The sequence below is a fragment of the Capsicum annuum genome, chromosome 9 (genome assembly GCF_002878395.1).
Source record: "Capsicum annuum cultivar UCD-10X-F1 chromosome 9, UCD10Xv1.1, whole genome shotgun sequence".
NCBI classification, from domain to species: Eukaryota; Viridiplantae; Streptophyta; class Magnoliopsida; order Solanales; family Solanaceae; genus Capsicum; species Capsicum annuum.
This window is the reverse complement of record NC_061119.1, coordinates 13,121,405-13,132,146: the sequence shown is the minus strand read 5'-3', so window position 1 is coordinate 13,132,146 and position 10,742 is coordinate 13,121,405. Positions and strand designations below refer to the sequence as shown.

The 10,742-nt window shown below is 34.9% G+C and overlaps 1 long non-coding RNA gene and 1 other non-coding gene across 2 annotated transcripts; both read right to left on the bottom strand.

Moving 5' to 3' along the window:
- Positions 1-5,284: 5,284 nt before the first annotated feature.
- On the bottom strand, positions 5,285-7,396 carry LOC107842940. The gene is made up of 2 exons (XR_001666207.2): positions 6,640-7,396; positions 5,285-5,745 (listed from the first exon to the last, which is right to left on the bottom strand). It is a non-coding gene; the product is annotated as an uncharacterized LOC107842940 (long non-coding RNA).
- A 1,011-nt stretch (positions 7,397-8,407) lies between these two features.
- On the bottom strand, positions 8,408-8,515 carry LOC124887453. The gene has a single exon (XR_007045229.1). It is a non-coding gene; the product is annotated as a small nucleolar RNA R71 (small nucleolar RNA).
- Between the last annotated feature and the right edge of the window lie 2,227 nt (positions 8,516-10,742).

Below are 10,742 nucleotides of genomic sequence, written 5' to 3'. Positions count from 1 at the left end.
TTTATATGAGCTATCAGTATAATCAGATTTAGAATAGTATTTCGCACCTAGTTGCATTAAGATTTCAGTTCATCCAAGGTCTAAATGATTATTCTCATTTATTATTGAGCCAGGATGGCCTATTCGATCGTGCCAAAGTACAAACGTATTTAGATCGGTAAACTTCTGGTCTATGATAGAGTGTGCTTCAACTGTATTAATTTCTGCACAATATAAGCTCGAAGAAAAAGTTGATAGCTTTTTCAACACGTGATTCTGGCCTAAGATTTTCTTAATAATGCCAAGATATTCAATATTCAGTTCATTTATTGTCTCAACATGATATCCATTTCGGTGTATATATTTAAAACTTAATAAGTTTTTTGGAGATTTAGAAGAGAATAATGCATCTTGTATAACCAGTTTTGTCCCCTTAGGCTATATAGTACCTCTTCCAAAGCCTTCAGTTAATTTTAAATTGCCAGAGATTGTTGCAACATTTGCTTGTCTCCTAAGTAAGTAGGAAAAACATTTCTCATCTTTAAATATGGTGTGTGTTGTTCCACTATCAATTACACAAATATCGTCACGATTGATTATTGATCCAAATAAAATTTAAGGAGTGTCCATATATTCTTCAAGATGAAAATATAAATAAAGTAAATATTAGCATTACTAGAACATAACGTATTATACAAACTTTATTTATTTACAAGACTAGTGAGATACTACTAACAGAAATATAAACTAATACAACCAATAGAAAAATAAAATACTCAGACTATTACAGTTCGTCACCGACAAGGTGACTAACATTTTCTTTAGGGATTGCAAAGAAATCTGCAACATCTAAATCCATAGGCTCAACATTATCTTTGAAGATAAAGTTTGTTTCTATATTGTTATCTATTTTCTTGAGGTATGCCTAATAGAGATTAACCAGATGCTTTGGCGTATGACAGGTACGTGACCAGCGCCCCTTTAATCCACACTGATAGCATTTATTTTCTGAATTTGTTCTTTGCACTGATTCAGTATTTTCAACCTTCTTTTACACTATTAGTGCTGAGGGTTATTCTTTAGTGCAAGACGATCACCCTGATTAGATTTTTTTCCTCGACCATGGCCATGGCCACGACTACGATTAGGACCATGACCTCTTTCACACCTGGTTTGATGAAAATTTGCAGCATTTACTTCAGAAAATGGAGCAGTACCAGTAGGTCAACTTTCATGATTTTTCATTAAAAGATCATTGTGTTGTTCAACAACAAGAAGATGCAAAATCAGTTCAGAATACTTTTTGAATCCCATCTCTTGATATTGCTACTGCAGGAGCATACTTGAGGCAGAAAAGGGAATATTTTTTCTAGCATGTCATGATAGGTGATATTTTCTCTACATAAATTTAACTGTGACTTAATTCTAAACATGAAAAAATTATATGCAGTTATATTTTTAAAATCTTGTAATCTCAAATGGGTCCATTCATAATGTGCCTGTGGATGTGCGATCATCTTCAGGTGGTCATATCTCTCTTTTAGGTTATTCCACAATATAAGAGGATCCTCAATAGTGAGATATTTCATTTTTAATCTCTCGTTAAGATGATGACGTAGAAATATCATGGCCTTGACACAATCTTGATTTGATGTCTGATTTTTATTTTTGATGGTGTCTACTAGACCCATCGCATCCAAATAGATTTAAGCATCATGTGCCCAAGATATGTAGGTTTTGCCCGATATATCTAGAGCAATAAATTCATATTTAAATATATTTGACATTATTTTAAGAAAAGTAATTTTTTAGCTTTACTATCGTTGAAAAATCTTTGCTTAAGATGACAAAAACTCGTGCTAATAACGTGATATAAAATTATCTAAGAAAGTAACAAAGAGTAAATATGTAACAAGGGAGAATTTAATATATTAGTATTCTCCATCTACATTTTCTAAATAAAATCATGGCTATTTATAGCCAAAGTTAGAATTTATGTAACATGGCATCTATATTAGACACAAGACATCCATTTATATTTCATAAAATACTAACTTTATTTTCTAGGTTTAGAATAATTATTTTCCATATATGTTTATATGTTGTCTAGGTGGTTTACCAAACTCACATAACTATATACCCAATTCAATCAAAATGACCACATGAGAGGCTCATTTGAAGCCTAAAAGACAAGAACAAGGAGGAATGGTTGTAAAGGTTTTTGTCCTGATTTTCTTATCAAATTTGAGTATTAATTTTCTATTGAATGAAAATAAAAGTAATACCATATTCCTTTTACTTTTCCTAAAAGAAAAATACAAAGCTCTTATATATTTGCCTAACCTCTTTCTTAAGGAAAAGTTTTGAACCGAACAACACGAAACATTTGGGAAAGCATAAGAGCATGTTTCTTTATTTTCCCTTATTCCTAGATAACAAATCGAAATCTGAGTCTATCTGAAAGTGAGTGAACCTCAAGGAGAGGCACAAATGTTGGTCTAGTTTAATATGTGTGTGATCCTATAATGAAATATGAGATTAGAAGTCAAATATTTTGTAGATAATTATCACACCAACATGTGGGAGCATGCACGAAGTAGTTATATATTTTCATCTCATGAAGAAGGTTCGGTTTCCAAATGAGCTCAAGAGTAGCTAGCTTCTTAATTATTTTTTTGATAATCGTGGTGTCCGAGTCAACTTGCGCGTACCTCAACTAATTCTACGAGATATCTGTCACCTCCCACCAGTAGCAAGTACCAAGTAACTCTGTCCACCAAGATTAGAACAGATGGAAAATCGCCTAGTGTTTGTCTCTATTGGAAATTAAACCTGAGACCTTATGGTGCTCAATAAAATTTCATTGAACCGCTAAGCCACACCCTTGTATACAGCTAGCTCCTTAATTGTACTCTTGAATATTATTTATCTAGAAACTATACACCTTGCATTTTCCAACTTTATTAGACTAGACATCTAGTAACATGGAAATTGCAATTGCTATATATGGATTTCTAGTCCATATTAGAGATGCCATAGAAAGGCAACTTGGTGGAAGGCTAGAAATGAAGACCAAGGAGTACTAATGTGCACTTTAGGTTTTAATTCTTTGTCTTCTTTATAATGATGGATTGTTCAAATTAATTTGTACACACCTCCACTATTTTGTCAGATATCTTCTTCTCGCACAAATATAGGTGTTAGATAACTCTGTCAACCAGTGTTTGATTTGAAATCTAGTATCTATGATTTGTGCTCACTTTATTGACCATTAGAACACACCTCAAATATCAATATTCCATTTAGTTAAAGAGTAAGTCTCCTGATCTTGGACATACTTATATGTCCAAACACTGCTATGTACTTATATTTGGACTTGTGTTGAGAACAAAAATTGTGTTAATTCTATTTCATTTGATCTAAATTGTGTTTCGTGGCTAATCAAGGTGATCAGTGATACAGGGTAAATTTCTAAGGGATTCGGATAAAAATTGAACGCATATCATGAAGCAATTGGTGATTGATGGTGTGAGATTAATCGTGTTCATGTGAAAGACCATTTTATTGAGTTCAAGAACATGTGTAGATGAACGAGAACAATAATAAAAGGAAGCAGCTAAAAAAGAGTAATTTATGAGACTTCGTTGAACATTTGGGGTGAAATTTCAATGACGCGACACGGATCGATGCATCACGCCAGTCCGTAAATTTTGTGCCTTAGCCAAAATTTCAGAAGACAATTCAAGTACATCGATGCAAAGTCGACGCATTGCGTCGATCCTTGTGTTTGGTGACTTAGCCAAATTTTTGAAGTGTAAATCCAGTGCGTCGACGCGAAGTCGAAGCGACGCGATGGATTTAGAAACGCGATTGGTGACGCGTTGCGTCAGCAGTCTAGATCTGGCAAATTTTTCCAAGTATGAAAGGAACACGTGAGCACAATCCCAAATACTTTTTGCTAGCATAGCAGCGGTGGAAAAGCATAAAATTCTCTCTTTTAGGGTTCTTAGCAATTCTTTTGAACTTCTTGACTTCAAGATTAATTTTGGGTATGATTAATTACTTATTTTTTATGTTGAATTCAAACATGAGTGGCTAAATACCCTTGTTCTGGGGTTGAGGCCAAAAACATGATTACTCTTTGATATTCTTTATCGTAGTGTCTTTTTGGATTATCATCTGTGTTGTTCTTAATTTTTTGAGTTTACTATTTTGATAAGTAGCCACCATTAGAATTAATCTATATTTCTCTGTGAATCCGAGAGAAAAATCGTAGTATAGAACGAAGAAATTAAGGAGCAAGATTCTAATCCTTTTATTAAATAAGGGGTTTGAATTAGCATCTAGGATAGTAATATACCTAGAAGCCTTGCTTGATTCAATTGCAAGAAGAGAACTTTACGAATCTAGATGAATGGTTGCATCTCTGCGGGAGTGGTAGTTGCAATATTCCCTAGGTAGAAGATTTAAGGTCAGTGTTTTATCCATTTTCGAATTTTATTTTAAAGAAAATGGTTTTGACCTTTTCAAACTATTTTGAAAGATTCAATAGAATGTCGAAATAATTTTGAAAGATTTTACTCAGTCGCCACTTGATTTTTATAGAAAATATCAAGAAAACTTAAAAAGATTTCAAAAATTCCATAACAGAAATAAACTTTTGAAATAAGAGAAATCAAGTAAGGGTTCAATTAACGCCCTAAGAAGGTTTTTAAGACACCTAGGAGCGACCGTTTTAAAATAGTTCACCAAAAGAATTTTTGACTAACTTACAAAACGTGGTTAATTTTTTACAAAAGGATAATTTTATAGAAAATAATAACTTTGATTCAAATTATGTATTTATTATTTTAGTTTTGAAGACCTAAGATGACATTTGTTTATTTAAGTGCAAATCAATTTCATTTAATTTAAAGGAATCTTCTTTGAAAAAGGTTGAACTAAACCCGATACGTTTGTAAATTGTTTGTCAAATGAAAAGGAGAAAGAAGGCGACTTTGAATATCATTCTTTATAACACAAATATTCATTTTTTTAACAAAAATAATAAATATAAACAAATTATGAAATTCGACTAATTGATGAAAATGTTTTGATTTTTGCAAAGAAAATTGATTTTAGATTGATGAGAGTAAAATAATAAAGTAAAATGTCATTTTTTTTTTTTTTTAAAGAAGCTTATTCTCAAGGGAAAAATATAAAGAGACTAGTTTTATTAATCCGAGAATTTAAACTACAAGATGAATTATATATATATATATATATATATATATATATATATATATAAAAGGGGAGAAAAAATATAAGGAAAAAATAGAAATGACGATTCAAAAAGGTGGTTTAACTTGGTTTAACCAAAGTTCATTACAAACAAATAATCAAATAGGAATATACAAACAAACTTAAAGAGGAAAAGTGTAAGATTTGGGCCCCTGATTTGGCCCATTGAAATCTGCCCAATTTTTGGGCCCATTTTCATGGATTTTTCAGCCCTTACAGCTATGTATACTGATTGTATATCACCGCCCTTTACCCTTGCGTTTTTTGTATATATACGGTGTATATATGACCGTATTTTGATCACATATACACAACTTCAGTCCTTCACCTGTATACTAGCTTCCCTTTCTCATTTCCAGCCGTATTTCCGCCGCATACTGCTGTATATCTGTGTATACAACTTTGGATCAGCCTATTTTCTCCTTGCATTAGTCCATTTTGGACTTGGTACCTCTTTGGCCCAATGGGATATGCAAGGAAGGGAGTCTGATGGACTCTCAGCAGATTTCACATGCCAATCAAACAATTAAGTAGGAATTAGCGTATGATTAAGGGAAATAAATAAACGGTCAAAGCCATATACTTTATGAAAAGGAATTGATATATTTTTTTTATTTTTGAACAAGCAGATAATGTCACTAAATGAAAACACCACTGGCAATAGACGAGGTTACCACAAAAACAAAACCACTGTGATAAGAGAATTTAGCAATAGGCAAGATTATTAAATAAAAATAGCCATGGTGGACATATAGCAGTAGGCAAAGTTATTAAATGAAAACAACCATCATAAGAGCTCATAGCAATTGTTTCTAGATTGTAGGCTACCATTTATAAAGAGGATTAGATTTCCATATTAAGGAGAGGCCCGACATATCCATCTCATGTTAACATATGTACAGGAAACGAACAAAAAAGGGTTAAAAAAGCATCTAACAGTAGCCTATAACGAGATTATTATGTAGCAAATTTCAACATAACTCTACCACACATGAAACATCTAACAGTAATAGGCGCAATATCTTAAGAGAAATTGAATCATCCGATGTTAACGACACACAAAACGGAGCAAATTTTCACAATAGTGAAACAACGTGCATATAATCACATAAACACTAGGCCTAAATATGTTCATTCAAATGTTCAACATGCCGGCACCGCAAGTTGCTAAATCTCAGAACATATGTATTTTCTTTCTTAAAACAGAACCAGCCACTAAAGCCTAAAGCTTTCCAACCTCAAACCATATAAACACCTTTACATCCAACAACATCCAAGACTTCACGGAAATTCAACTAATCTCAGCCACAAACAGAATACATAACGGCGACTAGATTCTCGAAAAGAAAAAGGAAAGACGTAAAAAGAATGAAATCTTACCGATTTTCGGGCAGTGACACCGGACGAGGAACTTTCAGTCGAATGAAATACCACCACCTCGAATTGATTCTAACCAGTAGAATTTGAACGACAACGTCGAATTTCGATATTTCGACGATTCTTTGAGAATTTCGGTTTTGTGAGGTTAAAGGCAAGCACCTTCAGAACCCCCAATTTTCCCCCAAAATCCTCTCTTTTTCCACCCCTTCCCCTTGGCCTCTATTTATAAGGGAAATTGGGGGTAGGGGGTGGGGGGGTGGAATAGCTAGGGTTTCCAATTTTCGGATTTGAAATCTTCTTGTAAAGAAAAAAGAAGAGATTTTGAGATCCTCAGAACGGGAAGATGAAAAAGTGGACATAAAAGACCAAAATGAGTCGTGGGTCGTGTTGGTCAAAAGAGTGAGCTAACGTTTTGCCTGAACCATGGACTGAAACTAACGAAAGCACTCTGAATTTTGGCTAGAAACGACCGAACCAGAGGGTAAATTGGTAAAATTGGCTAGGATTTGTCGTTGTTGGTTGTTACGGTGTTGTTGAGATGGTACGCCGTTGTGCTGTTCGTGTATTGCTGTTTAACGTTGTTAATGGGTAGTGTTTGGTTGTTGTCGTGCCTTGGTGGGCCGTTTTGGGTTAGCTGGTGGGGGCGAAGTTGTCGTTGGGCATGGTGTTGGCTATCTTGGGCTGATTTAACGGGGAAGGGATTTAGGAATTTTGACTATCTTTGGGTATTTTAATTTTGGTCAATTTAATTTCAAATCTCGCCAAATCAAAAATTAATTTGTCAATTGTAATTAATTTTAATTATGGTCAATTTATGATTGTTCGAAATGCCTCAACCCTGGAATGCTCATTATTACTGTTTACAACCGTGCTTGCTTTGAGATTGTCACAAATTGCTATTTCATATTTATTAATTTATATTTTATTCTTAAATTTCAAATCATCTTGACTTTGCAACACTTAATACCTCATTGTCTAAAACTAAAAGTTGGTTAAATTTCTATTTGATTAGTATCCGTCTGTTTAAGTCACTATATTACTTGTACGATCACGTGTACTTGCGTGTACTTTTAAGTCGTAACATATTTTTGGCACTGTTGCCGGGGACTGGTATAATTAGTAAATTGTTAAATTTTTTATTTTTGATAATAAGTTTAAGTGTTAACGACTTGATCTTAGCGGTTGAATTTTTGCAGGATTAGCTGATTACAGGACTGGAGAGAGATAAAGAGTTGGTAAAGCCTTTTGTAGAACTAGAACTGATATTTTAACAAAGGCGAAGAGCTCAATATCCGAATCAATAGGTTCAAATGGCTCGTCCAGTTGATATAAATGACCCTATCGATCCAAATACCAAAAATGTCCCAGCTCTGGTTATCCCAGTTATTCCTGCTCAACCAGCCGCTAGACCTATTCGTGAGGTGGCAATCCCACTCACGAACATGTGACTAACAATATTCGCAAGCCCAATCCAGGTGGTTGATTTGAATTGAAGCAGAATATGGTGTAATTTTTGAATTCTGCGGGGCAATTCTTTGGCCTTTCACATGAAGACCCATAACAACACATACAGAGCTTTCTGGAAATAAGAGATACTTACATTCCCGAAGGGGTGAATTCTAACTATGTCAGATTGACACTCTTTCTTTTTTCTCTAATTGGGGAAGCAAAAAAGTGGTTGCATGTTGAACCACCACTCTCCATCACTTCATAGGAAGATCTAGCTCGAAAGTTCCTTATTTGGTTCTTTCCATCAGAGAAGACTGCACATTTGAGAAGTGAGATTCTGAGTTTCGGACAAAAAAAAAAGAGAGAATCTTTACCAAGCTTGGGAAAGATTTAAGGGTATGCTCAGAAATTGCCCTCACCGTCATCAGTCTAATGATGTTCTTGTTCATACATTCATTGAGAGATTAGAGCCAAACACCAAGATTCTCTTAGATTCAGTAGTAGGTGGGAAGGCTCTTGAAAAGACTTATGAAGAATTGTACACATTGTTGAATAGGATTTCTCAAAGAAATCCTGATTGGCATGTTGATTCGAGGAGTGCTCCTAAGAAGGTTGCAGGGGTATTAGAGGTAGACCAGTTTATTACATTACAAGCGCAGATTGTAGCAATGTAAAATCATATGATTACTTAGCTTAATAATATTAAGTAGGGGATTCCACAAACAGCAGCTACAGCTAATGCAGTCCAACAGGAAAATTCCTGGTGTGAGGTTTATGGAAGTAGTACGCATGTAGCAGATGCTTGTACGGCTAATCCAGATTCTGCCAACTATATGGGGAATGCAAATCTTCAGGGGCAATAGAATTTCGGTAATACATATAATCCCAACAGGAGAAACCATCCCAATTTCTCATAGGGTGGAAATCAGACATAAAACACTAATTCGTATAAGGGGCCAGTGCAACAAAATCAACAGCAGGTTCAGAATAATCAAGCTACTGCTCAAGCTAGTAATATGAAAGAGATGATGAAGTAGCTTTTAGTTCAACAAGCGCAGTTTCCAGTAGAAGTGAAGACTCAACAAGTGTAGTTTACAGCAGAGTTGAAGAGTCAATAGTTGCTTATGAGAAATCTGGAGTTGCAACTCAGTTAGATCTCAGGAGCATAGAATACAAAACCTCAAGGATCTTTACCTAGCGATACAGAGGCAAATCCAAAGCAGGTAAATGCAGTGACAATAAGGAGTGGGTTGCAGTTAGAGGAGGCAGTATCTGAGCAGGTTAGTCCTACAACCATTAATGCTGATCCTAAGGTCAATGAAGAGAAAGAGGTAGAAGAAAAAACTGAATATGATAGAACTCATAAGGAAAAGAAGACTCTACATCTACTATTCCCTCAAAGACAAAGGAAGCATCACGAGGAGGCCAGTCACAAAATTTTTCTGGATCTTTAAAAACAGGTTCAAGTAAATCTTTCTCTTGTTGATATTCTAAAGAGTGTTCCAAAATATGCAAAATACCTGAAGGATATAGTGGAGAACAAGAACGGGTTGGTCGAGTATATAATAGTTGCACTTACTGAGGAGTGCACATCCAAAATTCAAAACAAACTGCCAAAGAACCTAAAGGATACAGGTAGTTTCACTTTGCAGATCACTATAGGGTAGACCATCAGTGCTCGTGGATATGTGACTTTGGGGCTTGCATAAATCTTATGCCCACATCGTGGTACCGATAAATGGGTCTTGGGAGTCCCAAATCTACTACTATTGTTTTGCAGTTGGCAGATAGGTTCCTTGCTAGGCCTGATGGTATTATCGAAGATATCTTGGTGCAAGTAGGATCCCTAATATTTTTGGTGGACTTTATAATTCTTGACTTTGAAGCTAGTCCTGTTGTTCCATTTATTTTAGGACGACCTTTCCTAGCAACATGACAGTCATTAATTGATGTAGCAGCAGAGAAGATGATAATGAGAGCACATGATAAAGTGGAGGTTTTTGATGTGTATAAGGCGCTAAAATTGTCATCTATATATGAGGAGTTGTTTGCTAGATCCGTTATAGATCTTGAGTCTGATCAAAGGTTGTTATTGTCAGATGATCCATTAGAGCGAGCTTTGGTGGGTCATGATATTTATGGATATGTGTAGGTATTAGCATTAGTTCAAGTCATGACTTTAGCGGTTATTGAAACAAGAAAATTGCCTTTTGAGCCATTGAATAGGCCAATTGGTCCATCCCCCAAAACGTCAATTGATGGAGCTCCAAAATTGGAGCTTAAGGTTCTTCTTTCTCACTTGAAATATCTTTACCTTGGTGACAATAATATCTTACCTGTTATTTTGTCTACAGGATTATCTGATATATAGGTAAAGAAAGCAATGACAATCTTAAAAAGGAGGAAGAAGGGGTGGCAGATGTCTGACATTATAGGGACAAATCCATCTTTTTGCATGCAAAATATACACATGGAAGAAGGTTTCAAACCAAGGGTGCAGCAACAACGTAGGTTGAATCCAGTGATGAAAGACGTGGGGAGAAAAGAGGTCATTAAGTGGATCGATAATGAGATTGTTTATCCAATTTCAGACAGCAAGTAGGTAAGCCCAATACATTGTGATACAATGCTAAGTGTGTATCAAGAGATTCCAA